At 44.0% G+C, this 13,717-nt stretch overlaps 1 protein-coding gene and 1 non-coding gene across 3 annotated transcripts in view; one reads left to right on the forward strand and one right to left on the reverse strand.

The window, feature by feature from the left end:
- Positions 1 to 13,717, reverse strand: part of Rnf157 (ring finger protein 157) — a 74,139-nt gene that overhangs the window by 34,099 nt on the left and 26,323 nt on the right. The gene's annotated exons all lie outside the window — the stretch shown is intronic.
- Positions 5,534 to 5,640, forward strand: LOC114707127. The gene has a single exon (XR_003736615.1). It is a non-coding gene; the product is annotated as a U6 spliceosomal RNA (small nuclear RNA).

Here is a 13,717-nt window from a genome sequence, read left to right on the forward strand (position 1 = left end):
GTACTGAGCAATCCCAGTTGTCCATTAAAAAAGACTATAATTCATTCATAAAAATAAATAATTCACTTCAATAAAGTTTTATTTGTGTGTATGTGGAGGAGCCAGAATAAAGTGTCATATCCCCAGGAGTTGGAGTTGCAGGCAGCATGAGCCAGCCAATATGAGTACCAGGAATCCAACTCTGGTCCAATGGAAGAGGAGCAAGTACTCTCAGAGTTGGGCCTTTTCTTTTTTTTTTTTTTTTTTTTGGTTTTTTCGAGACAGGGTTTCTCTGTGTAGCTTTGCGCCTTTCCTGGAGCTCACTTGGTAGCCCAGGCTGGCCTCGAACTCACAGAGATCTGCCTGGCTCTGCCTCCCGAGTGCTGGGATTAAAGGCGTGCGCCACCACGCCCGGCTAGTTGGGCCTTTTCTCCAGCCCCAGTGGAAAGTTTTTTCAAGCAGCTCATGACTTTCTGTGCTCTTGGAGGCTGGTCTGTTCATACACACACAGTATGAACAGTGTGAGCTGTAGACTGTCCCTGTAGATCCTCAGAAAGACTCAGTATGCAGGTTTGTTTGTTTGTTTTTCCGACTACTTCATTAATCAGACTGTTTCAGCCTTTCTCCATGTGATGGAGACCATTCATATGTTTTGGCCCACCTGTGAATAGGTCACAGGAGGGTCACTGGAGAGCTGGCTCAGTAGTTAAGAATACTTGTTCCTCTTGAATTCGACTTGGGTTTAATTCCTGGCACCCACATGTGTCCAGTCCCAGGGAATCCGATGTGCTCTTGTGATATTCATGGTGCACATACACACATGCAGACAAAACATTCATACACATAAAATAATAAAAATAAATAATAAAAGCCAGGTGATAGTGGTGAATGCCCTTAATCCCAGCACTGGGAGGCAGAGGCAGGCGGATCTCCATGAATTCAAGTCCAGTCTGGTCTACATAGTGAATTCTAGGACAGGCACCAAAACTACACAGAGAAACTTTGTCTCAAAATACCAAAATAATAATAATAATAATAATAATAATAATAATAATAATCTAAATAAATAATAAAAACAAATGGTTGAACCAGTATATATTCCAGTTAAAACTTAAAGAATTTCAGTTCAATCCCTAGTGTCTAAAAGAAGAAAGAAATGCCAGGTGGTGTTGTTGCATGCCTTTAATCCCAACACTCCGAGAAGCAGATGGATCTCTGTGAGTTCGAGGCCAGCCTGGTCTACAGAGTGAGTTCCAGGACAGCCAGGGCTACACAGGGGCAGTAAGAAAGTACTCGGAGCTTGCTTATGAGCGCTGAGCTACAACCCCGGCTGCATCCGCCTCTGCTGTTCTTGCCCACTTAGCGTCTGGCTCCACAATTCTGAAGCTCTGGAGGGCCGAGAATCACATGGGGTCATTTCAGTATCACTTCAGTGCTCTGCTACTACAGTTCTGATGCAGCTGCTCTGAGATGGGGACAAGGAATCTACAATTTGAATAAACATACCAACTGATTTTACAGCACACAGGTCAGAGACAATACTGGAGGAACAAACATTGCCATTCTGTATCTCATTGTGTTTTGCTGTGGACTAAGATACATTTGTATGAGGCTCTTTTTTTAAGAGTAAATGTTTCCTTACCTAAAAAAAGCAAGGAATGCTTATTAGAAAAAGATGTAAGTGTGGTGGGACTAGAGATAATTCACAGAGAAGCTGTCGACACCCTCTCCAAGCACATCACAGGGCACACCCAGTTCCTGTGTTTAGGCCCCGACAGCCCGAACCTTGTGAACCTCCTGCTTTAGCTCCCATGTGCTCTGAGGACAGCAGTGCACAGTCAGGCCAATCACACCTGTGCTTTTGGACTTCCTTGGCTTATTTTTAAGTTATTTCATTATTTCTTTATGTTTATAGGTTTGGTTTTTTTTTCTGCAAGTATTTGTACCATATGCATGCCTGGGGCGTTGCAGAGGACAGAAGAGGGTTTTTTAAAGACGTGGGGTTTTGTTTTGTTTTTGGTGTTTTGCTTGCATGTATGTCTGTGCATCACATGCATGCCTGGTGCCCACAGAGACCAGAAAGGGCATCGGACCCCCTGGAATTGGAGTTACAGACAGTTGTCAGCTACCATGTGGGTGCTGGGATCCTCTGGAAGAGCAGCCAGTGCTGTTAACCACTGAGCCATCTCTCCAGCCCCATAATGTTAACATCTTATGTAATAGAAGTTATAAATCCAGAAAGCTATTAACTCATCTACAAATCTTCAAATTTCCCCACTTTCCCCACTAATATCCTTCTTACTCAAATTTCATATGACATTCCCCCTCCAAGCTTATATAATACAATTTTTTTGAACATACAGAAAAGTTTAAGGAATTCTGTATTGGTAAACAGAACATCACCTGGAATCTACATTACCACACACAAGTTAGGTGTATACACATTCCTTTAATCCCAGAACCTGGGAGGCAGAGGCAGGCAGATCTCTGTGAGTTCAGGCTAGCCTGGTCTACAGAGCGAGTTCCAGGATAGCCAGAACTACATACTCTGCCTTGGAAGCAAGCAAGCAAGCAAGCAAGCAAGCAAGCAACAAACAATATGCTACAACCCAGCTTGGTGGTATACCCCTGTAATCCCAGCACTTGGGAGGTGGAGGCAGAGGATCAGGAGTTCAAGGCTAAGAGTACGCTAAAGACCAACCTGGGCTATATCAGACTTATCTGGGGGGGGGGGGGGAACAGGACAAAGTATGTTTGTTACTGTGCTCTGCCCCTTAGAGTATATTGGTCTTTAATAGATTAGTTAAATAATTCTTTTTTTAAAAAAAATTAATTTATTTATTATGTATACAGTGTTCTGCTTGCATATATCCCTTCAGGCCAGAAGAGGGAGCCAGATCTCATTACAGATGGTTGTGAGCCACCAAGTGGTTGCTGGGAATTGAACTCAGGACCTCTGGAAGAACAGCCAGTGCTCTTACCTCTAAGCCATCTCTCCAGCCCCTAGTTAAATAATCCTTAAAAATAATGGTCCATTTTTATTTGATGCCTGATTTCCCTCTGCTTTCTCTACTTCCAATCCCTTGGCTATGGATGCCCAGAGCTTCCCAGGACTACTTTTTGACTGATGATGCTTTAGAATATTCTTCCACTGGTTTCAGTGGAGAACAGTTTAGTCTCCTCTTGAAAACTGTGATGTAAATATGGATTGCCTATTAAACCAACCATGTCCCTGAGACAGACTACCACACCTACTGCAGACCAGAATACCGTGTTCTGAACCAACTGCAATAAACTCCCTTTGCACTTATTTTCTGCCAGTCTTAACAGCAGTTTAGGAGGATGTAGTCACAAAACCAACAAGATGCAAAAACTTCCTTTTCACTCAAAACCATCAAGGTGACCCCAAGTGTCACAAGATGACTTAAAACAAAAACACTGTTTGGATTTAGCAGCTATCTAAGACATTCACGCAAGAAAGCACTCTCTATTGTCCACTTTCTACCCTGCAGGGTCTCCTGGAAGTAAGCATGCAGAACCAATGTCACAGCTGTATGACATCACACCTAATGCTAATTTTCTAAAATGTTTAATTAAGCAATTATCCAATTAAGCAATTCTCTGTTAACATAATAGGTAACAAGAATGTGAAAACAGCCTATCTCAGAGCAAGGCAAACAAAATCATGCACATCTTGCTTAATGACATCCAGGGGAAGTTTCTCTTTCTTCTTAGGCTCTGGGTTTTGACTTAGCAGCACTCTCACTCTACACAGCTATGGGAACTGCTTATGACAAACAAAACCCTGATTCCAGGTCCCTGTGAGAAGACACCTCCCCCTCAGCAGACTGAAACACTACCCAGTTGTACTGCGATTCTAAGATTGCCCTGCAGGAGACAGGCTACTTTAGTTACAAAGGCTTCTTGACTAAGACCAACTAATTTTAGGTGGAGATAAAATGCGGAAAGCAGACACGGTCATCTCTTCCTTCCAGTGACTGGTAAATCATGACTAATGGTCAGAAGCACTTCTTTCAGACAAGCTACCCTTCCTCCACACACACTTCCTGACTCTCATAGTAACACAGCTCACAAACAAAAATCTACTTTCAAAGAGGCAATTCTGAAATGCCTGACATTGTACATGAAGCATATGCTTAGAGAGGCAAATACCAGGGCCAGCTGAGATAGGATTTTAAACTAGTGTACACACACACACACACACACACACACACACACACACACACACACGAAGATATCCTGAAGTTCCTAGGATATAAATCTCATCTCTAGCTGTAGAAAAGAGAAGTACTATGAAAATCAGAAATAGTTAGTTCTGTAAGTCAATTATGTGTAGGATCCCAGCTACTGTTGCTGGCCTGTGCATCTAGAGATGCAGCCATCAAAAGAAAGCCATTACTAAATCATTAACTATGAGATTGCATTTTCTCTAGCTGGTCCTGAAATAAAGATATCCTGTAGTGGGTAGCCATTCCAGCTTTGATCTGGAAGTTCCAACCCCCACTTGAGGCTTCAGTAACTGTCACACCTACAAGGCGGGGCCCAGAGAGGACCCTGAAGACCCGAGATCTGGATGCGCCCGGCTCTTGGTTCCTGGACCCTGGACGCTGGAGGTAGACCGAGCAGAGTTCTCCAGAGAACACCGCTGGACTGTGCCACACCTTTCCCAGACCCTGTAGCCTATCCCTTCACTTGTAAGTTACCCCACAAAATAAACCTCCCTTTTAACTATGTGGAGTGGCCTTAATAATTTCACTTAAAATAAAAAAGACACAGTGTATGTCTCCTAGTTTTACTTTCCAAGTTATTAAAATAAAGATGTGGGGGAACTGATAAACATCTACTCTGAAGCTAATTTAACAAGGTGTTATTGGCTTCATCTTGTCCTGCAAAGCTCCTGAGTCTTTTGAAAGTCCTGACTGTCCTTCAGACATCCCCCAAGAGCAATGAACAGCCAAGGTTAAATCAACCAGCGTAATTATTTTCTTTGGCTTTTTTCTTTCCTTTTTTTTAAGGTTTATTTATTATATATAGTGTTCTGTCTGCATGCCAGAAGAGGGCGCCAGATATCATTACAGATGCTTGTGAGCCACCATGTGGTTGCTGGGAATTGAACTCAGGACCTCTGGAAGAGCAGCCAGTGCTCTTAACCACTGAGCCATCTCTCCAGCCCTGTTGTTTTTCCAAAATAGGGTTTCTCTATGTAGCCCTGGCTGTCCTGAAATTCGCTTTGTAGGCCAAGTTGGCCTTGAACTCACAGAGATCCATCTACCCCTGCCTCCCAAGTTGGGAGAGGAAACCAACTCCTGGAAGCTGCCCTCTGACCTCCATGTGAGTGTTGTAGCACGTGGACCCCCATCTCACCACAAACACACATAAAAAAAGTCCCCAAGAAGTAAATGGAATAAAAAGAAGTAATTCATACCACTTATTTCCCAGCATCAGTAGTAGAGCTTTACTTTATCATTTTCAGCCTGGCCATTGGCACAAAGGCTCTTTTATGCTGGGTAACAATCTGTAAAAACACACAGCGGTGCTCGCTTCCGCAGCACATAGACTAAAATCGGAACGGTACAGAGAAGAGCGCCATGGCCCCTGCGCAAGGATGACACGCAAATCCGTGAAGTGTTCCATATTACACACACACACACACACACACACACACACACAGAGAGAGAGAGAGAGAGAGAGAGAGAGAGAGAGAGAGAGAGCGCTCCATAATTAAGCAGAAGTCAAAAGTTCAGCAAGAGGATTAATTGACTGACCTCTAATAAACTATGAAAAGGAGGTGATTTACAGTAAATTAACCTCTACCTTCTGGACCAAGTGATCAAGATTGATCAGTAGTGGGTCAGGAATACTGTGTACCTTTGGAGTAATGTAATAAGAAGAACATCGAAGCATTCTTCAAAATCTGCAACCCTGCAGGTATGGTGGTGCACACCTTTAGTGCTGGTGCTCTGGAGGCTGAGGAGGCCTGATCTCTGTGAGTTCAAGGTCAGCTTGGTCTACATAGTGAAACCTTATCTTAAAAATAAAATAAAATAAACTAAAAAACCTGTAACCTTGAAACAGTTCACAGGAAAACAAGATCTACCAGTAGAAGGTGTGTGTAGACAAGTTGCTTTACCTTACCAAGCCTCCATTTCCTTATGAATAAAACATATAGTGAGAAGTTACCTGATAATTTATGGGATTAAAGTTTGTATTAATCAAGAAGGGGCCAACGAGAAGGCTCAGTGGGTAAAGTCATCAGATGCCAAACCTGATGGCCCAGGACCCACAGGGAAGGAGAGCACTCCCGAAGGCAGTCCTCTCACGTCTTCTTGCATATGTAATGAATGGTGTGCACACAAAGTAAATGAATACATTTATTTTAAAATTATAAAAAAACAGCTGGGCGGGGGTTGTGCACGCCTTTAATCCCAGCACTTGGGAGGCAGAGGCAGGTGGATCTCTGTGAGTTCGAGGCCAGGACAAGCACCAAAACTACACAGAGAAACCCCGTCTCAAAAAAACCAAAACCAAACCAAACAAAACAAAAAAAACACTTAAGTTTTCCCATTGGCTGTAACTGGGAGTGGAGAGTAATGTCTGCTAATTGATGTCAGGTGAGGAAAAACACAAGCTTAGTTTGCAGTGTACACTATTTGCTGTGCTTTTTTCATACAGTGAACAACTTTGCTGTAAAGTAAACAAAAATTCACAAATATATATATATATATATTCTTTCTTTCTTTTCCAAGACAGGTTTTCTCTGGGTAGCCTTGGCTGTCCTGGAACTCACTCTGTAGACCAGGCTGGCCTCTGACTCAGAGATCTGCCTGTCTCTGCCTCCCAAATGCTGGGATTAAAGGCGTGTGCCAGCACTGCCCGGCTCACAAAAATATTAAGGGGCTGGAGAGATGGCTTATCAGTTAAGAGTGCTTGCTGCTCTTGCAGAGAACCAGGGTTCAGTCCCCAGCACCAGCATGGTGGCTCCCATCTGCCTGTGGCTCCAGTCCCAGAGGGTCTGCACCCTCTTCAGGCTTCAACAGTCTCTTGCACACAAGTGATGCACTTAAACTTACACAGGTAAACACAGGTACACAAGAACAAATTAATTAATCTTTAAAGATTATATTAAGTAGAACACATGGCTCAGTACAGTTAATTCATGTATTAGTTCTGCCCTCTAAGGAAAAAAGTGTATGACTAATTTCTGCATAATCAGAGCTCCTATTTCACTTGCCCATGGACAGGCAGGCCTGAGCTAGAGAATGAAGTAAGGAAGTCCCTTAGGGTGCTGTTTAAATGTTACCTGTTAGACTTTTTGGCCCAGAAGACTTAGCTTTTATAGCCTTTAGTAGAACTGTCTTATTAAAATTTACTGTATCTGCTGGGCAGTGGTGGTGGCGCACACCTTTGATCCCAGCACTTGGGAGGCAGAGGCAGGGGGATCTCACTGAGTTCGAGGCCAGCCTGGTCTACAAAGTGAGTTCCAGGACAGCCAGGACTGTTTCACAGAGAAAATCTTTCTTTAAAAAACCAAAAAAGAAAAAGAAAAATTGCTGGGTGTGGTGGTACATATAATCCCAGCATTCAGAAGGCAGAAGCAGAGAGATCACAAGTTCAAAGTCTGAGTGGCACCCAAAAAAAAAGAAAAAGAAAAAAAAGGCAGAAAAATTAACCACAATTTTCTTTGAAATGTAACACCAATAAGCACAGTTTCCCGTAAGGGACCACAACGGCACCAGGAAATGGGTGAGAGTGTACTCGTTTCAGATGTTTCAGAGACATTTCGAGGAAATTCCTACCCCCAGATGTTCAGAGCTTGTCTGCTCAACACCACAGCAGCTCTCTGCCCTCCGCAGCTCTTCCCAGGCAGAGCGACGCACACTTGTGTAAGAGTGTCTACACTCGAGTTAGTTTCCACCTTCCCCTGTGCACCACAGCTGTGTGTGTGTGTGTGTGTGTGTGTGTGTGTGTGTGTGTGTGTGTGTGTGAGAGAGTATAAGCTTTAGGGAAAACCGCTTCGAGCTTACTTCTGTCCCACCGTGTGATGAGATTAGCACACGCAGAAACATGCTGGAGGAATGACTGTGTTAGTGACAACATCTTCAGAAGAGTACAGTTCGTGCCCAGCGTGACTCACTAAACTGTGAACACTTGCCTCTCAGACTAAAGGGCACATGTGCACAATTAACACTCACAAAATAACTGAAGTGAGGAAGGGTACCAGGCAGTGTTGTTTGTTTTTGTGACAAGGTCTTGCTATGCAGCCTGGCTGGCCTCAAACTCACTCCGTAGACCAAGTTGGTCTTGAACTTGGAGCAATCCTCCCACCTCTGCCTCTTCAGTTCTGAGTGTGCCACAGAACTGGACCTGTGGAACAATATTTAATGAGTTTATTTGGTACTTAATATTTAAGCTAAGTGAGTTAAAAGTCCAAGTGTGACACCAGAAGTCAGAAGATCAGGACCTGGCCTCTGTTCTCTCACTAACTTGATAGAGGACACTCCAGACAAGCCACTATACATGTCTCTGGACATGTGTCCCCATTTGCACAACAAAATTTACATTCCTGTCTATCTTACAGGGAGACTGAGATCAAGTAAAAAATGCTGTGAGAGGTGTGCCACAGAAATAGAGGCTCTCATCAGTGACCAACAGTGATGACTCAGAACACCTGCTTTTTTGTTTTTTCTCTTTCATAATGCCACTCTGAGGGTGCCTGCACACATGTGCAAATACATACACACACACACACACACACACACACACACACACACACTTAAAAATATCAAAAAACAAATCTTAAAAGAATATGCAAATGAAATAAAGGCAATTAAAGAAAATATAAGCAATTAAATATTCCTTATCTATAAATCCAGAGTACTTGGATTAAATGCAATTAGAATGTCCTTTACTTTGCTGTAATCTGGAGAGACTATAGGTTTTCCCCAAAATGTTGAAGTTTAGCCTCTGGGGCTGAGAAGCAAATTTCCAACAGAGATATAAATTCCAACACCTGTCAAGTGTCAGGCCTTGAATCCCAGCACTCAGGAGTTTGAGGCAGGCAGAGCTCTGTGAATCCAGGTTAGCCAGGACTACATTGTAAGAGACTATTTCAAAAGAGAGAGAGGAAAGGTACTGTCTTAGTTGGGATTCCTAGTACTGTGATAAAACCATGACCAAAAGAACTTGGAGAGAAAAGGTTTATTTCATCTCACAACTGTCAGATTGAGGGAAGTCATGTGATGGGGCATTTTCTCAATAGAGGTTCTACTCCCGAGATAACGCCAGCTCGTGTCAAGTAAGAAACAAACAAAAAATAAAACAAAGATTTCCAAACTCTCAACAACCCTGAGTCACCCTTCCCGCCTGTCCCCCAGGCACTGGCAGCCCTGGGTCTGTTTCCTATCCTCATAGTTTGGCTCTCTGCAGATGACAAAACACATTCCTTCCAATGTTTAAATAAAACAGCCAAAGGCCCCATTTGCTAGGCACAGAGCACTGTACATCAAGCTGCCAGGGGTACATTAGGAGAAGCAGGAGAGCCAGCGCCTAATGGGTGAGAAGGCAGAGAATTCCCTACAGCCTAGGACAGCTCTGCAGGCCCCACTGAAAGCAGGACTCTTTCAGTGAGATGTGAAGCCACAGAAATCCAAAGACAAAAGTCTTCACGGGTTGTCCTATACAGATAGCCTGGTGTCTTCTTCCATGGTGGTACACTTGACATGATTAAGTTTCCTGTCCTTTTAGATGAACTTTGGCACCAAAAAAAATCAACCACAAATATGGTGTGCACCCGTAATCCTAGTCCTAGGGAGGTTAAGGCAAATCAGCAGATGAAGATAAGCCTTAATTACAAGCGATCCTTTCTTAAAAAAAAAAAAAAAAAAAAAACTTGAACATCAAACATCAATTACTGTAACTAACTACAAGTTAATGAAGATTAAGTTCTTATTTATTTATTTATTTTTGAGCAGGGTCTCTCTACATAGCCTTGGCTGTCCTAGAACTTACTCTGTAGACCAGGCTGGCCTCGAACTCACAAAGATCCACATGCCTCAGCCTCCCTAGTCCTAGGGTTAAAGGTGTGCATCACACCCAGCCTCAGAATAAATTCCTGCTACCCTAAGAAGCCTGAGTTTCTGTGGAACACTCTCCCCTGTGAGGTTTGGTGTGATGCTACCCTGCCTTATTTTGCGGCTAGTGAAATACTCCATCCTCTCACCACACTGCACAGCTGGGCTAGCACCAATGGCAGCTCAGAAAGCATGACAATGTGGAAAAGGGATGGAGAAGCAGCTGTGACAAGACCGAACAGGGTGAACCGCTCCTCACTTTCTATTAGTAACATTGTAACAGAAAATGACACTGCCGCTATTAAACATTTTAAGCAGAATCTTTTAGAAAGAAACTCCTCGTCCTGTAGTTTGGAAGCCTGAACTATATTGTTTATTCAATTCCCCAATGAAGGCAACAAACTACTTATGCATAGTTTACATTTTAAACTAGATGTATGTGGGGTTAACTCTCATTCCTGAAGTGTAGCTTGGAGAGCTGGTGGAAACTGTAAAGTCAAGCAGTGCTTCTCAGCTCCAACCACACAGATCTGAAACTTGAACTGTGTGAACGCCTTCAGTCACCACAGCAGCACATGTGTGTGCTGAAGGGCAGTACAGGGATTAAAAATGCCTAGGAAGCTGGGCACCACTGGCCTACGCCTTTAATCCCAGCACTCAGGAGGCAGAGCCAGGAGGATCTCTATGAGTTCGAAGCCAGCCTGGTCTACAGAACGAGGATCCAGGACAGGCACCAAAACTACACAGAGAAACCCTGTCTCAAAAACAAAAACAAAAACAAAAACAAAAACAAAAACACCTGCCTAGGAAGAATCAACCCATGAGGGGGTTGGGGGCGGGAAGGGGGGGGGAAACTGGGAGAAGAAATGACTAAGTAAGACTCTAGATGGCAGAAACTAGCTGTAGTCAGACTCAGAAGTTGCCGGGACATGATGGTGGGAGACTTGAATCCTAGCACCTAGGAGTCTAAGGCAGGAGAGGAGCACCAAGCTCAAAGCCAGCCAGGTCTGTATATCAAGACTGTCTCAGAACAAAACAAAACAGCAGAGGTTCCTGCAGATGGGATTTTGGAGGTGGATTACCCAGCAGATAGTGAAGAGGATACACTGTGGGGCATGGGTATGATAGATGGTCCCTGGCATTCTATGAATTTTTCTGCAAGGTGAAGGGAGACAGGGGCCATGGGACCATTTAATGCACTCACTGGTTAGAAGAGATGGTTACAGCAAGACTGTAGAGTGAACGGTGGTTATTAAAAGCCATGCATGCAAGCCGTGAGTGGTGGCGCACACCTTTAATCCCAGTACTTGGGAGGCAAAGACAGCTCTCTATGAGTTCAAGGCCAGCCTGGTCTACAAAGCAAGTTCCAAGACACCCAGGACTACACAGAGAAACCCTGTCTCAATAAAACAAAAAACAAACAACAAAAAAAAAGGAGAGCAGACATGTATCAAAAAGAGAAAATGGCAATCAACAATGTAGAGCCAACTCTACAATATCCAGAAAGCCTTCTCTGGCAATATTGAAATGCTGTGGGACGGTCTGTATGTCAAATTGCTCTGATTGGTCAATAAATAAAACACTGATTGGCCAGTGGCCAGGCAGGAAGTAGGTGGGACAAGGAGAGAGGAGAATTCTGGGAAGCAGAAGGCTGAGGCAGAGACACTGCCAGCTGCCGCCATGACCAGCAGCATGTGAAGACACCGGTAAGCCACCAGCCACGTGGCAAGGTATAGATTTATGGAAATGGATTAATTTAAGATATAAGAATAGTTAGCAAGAAGCCTGCCACGGCCATACAGTTTGTAAGCAATATAAGTCTCTGTGTTTACCTGGTTGGGTCTGAGCGGCTGTGGGACTGGCGGGTGACAAAGATTTGTCCTGACTGTGGGCAAGGCAGGAAAACTCTAGCTACATTGAAACACAATCATCTCCTGCAGGCACAAGACAATGTTTTAGAGCAGCAGAATTTAGGCTGCACACCTGTGATCCCAGAACCTGGGAGCCTAAGGCAGGAGTTCAAGGCCACCTTAAACTATACAAGGAAATCCTGGCTCAAAACAAAACTACATCCTGGGGATGTAGCTCAGTTAATTGGTAGAATGCTCACCCTGCATGCAAGGCAGAACATAAAGTTATAGACATGGTGGTGCACACCTGTGATCTCAGCTCTTGGGAGGTGGAAGCAGGAGGATCAGGAGTTCAAGTGAGTTGTAGGCTAGCCTGAGACACAAGACACAGACAGACAGGTGACAAGTGGGAATGAAAGAAGAAAGGCTGAGGAGTTAAGCACAGGCTGGCCTCTCAGTGAAGACAAGTCTGCTATGTGAAGGGCCTTTGAGTGAACTCTAACACTTGAGATGGAGATGCCTGGGTATATTTACTGGAAAATCCCAGATCTCCAGATTCACTGGGTCTGTGAAGAGGGCCACTCGCTCTCCCTGAAAATAGAGGAACCAGCCCTTACCCTTCTCCTCTTTGCTCATGCAACACACACGACACAGTAAGTGTAACAATTGATAAGGCAACACTTGCCCTACAGACCTGGCCCACTTGCCCTCCTGGTCACCCCACCCTATCACATATCAGTAAGAGAGGAGGGATTTATTTATTTATTTATTTAATGTCAGAGGTGTTGAGGGACCTGAATCATACATCCCCTGGCAGGCCTTGAAGGAATGGGAAATGTGATGAAGAAGCATTCAAAAATCTCTACACAGAGGAGCAGCATCCTAGAACAGAACTTACTAGTTGGCTATATCCTTTGGGAGGGCCCAGAAGATGCCATTGTCACTACAGTCCAGATTCTACCTCTCCTATTGGTTATCAGCACAGAATCATCTCCTACACATCAGTGACCCATGTGCTCTTCACTCCTGCTGAGACCTGGGGTCTTATTTGAATAACTGGTCATCTGTACTCATTCTCACAATTCACTTTATGTCATCAGAGTTCCTTCAGAATGTATATTAATTGGTCTCCAATTAAATACCTGCTGGTGAGGAGCTGAAGAGAAGAACCACCTGTTAAGAGCCTTCCTTCTTGCAGAGGACCTGGGTTCAGTTCCCAGCACTCACATGGTGGTTTATAACTGTCTGTGACTCCAGTGCCAGGTTATCCACCACTGTCTTCTGCCCTCTGAGGCTACTGCATGCATGTGGCACACATACATGCACGCAGGCGAAACACTCATACATGTAAAATAAAAATATCTTAAAAGTTGCCAGGTGGTGGTAGCACACGCTTTTAATCCCAGCACTCGGGAGGCAGAGGCAGGTGGATCTCTGAGTTTGAGGCCAGCCTGGTCTACAGATCGAGTTCCAGGACAGCCAGGCTACACAGAGAAACCCTGTATCAAAACCCACCCCCCATGAGAGAGAGAGAGAGAGAGAGAGAGAGAGAGAGAGAGAGAGGAGAATGTTAAAAAAGAAAGAAAGAAAAGAGGCAGGAGTTGGAGCTCAGTAGTAGAAAGCTTACTTAGCATCCAAGAGTCCTGGGTTTAATGTCCAGAAATGCAAAGATAAAAAGAAAAATCAGACATAATTTCTTCTTCCTTCTTCCAGTGAGTATAATATGTCTGTAATTTAAAGGGGTTTTAAATTCCTACACAGCTAAGGCAATGCACTAAGTTCATAGCTAGTATACAC

Source organism: Peromyscus leucopus, chromosome 8b, assembly GCF_004664715.2.
Source record: "Peromyscus leucopus breed LL Stock chromosome 8b, UCI_PerLeu_2.1, whole genome shotgun sequence".
In the NCBI taxonomy this organism is placed as follows: Eukaryota; Metazoa; Chordata; class Mammalia; order Rodentia; family Cricetidae; genus Peromyscus; species Peromyscus leucopus.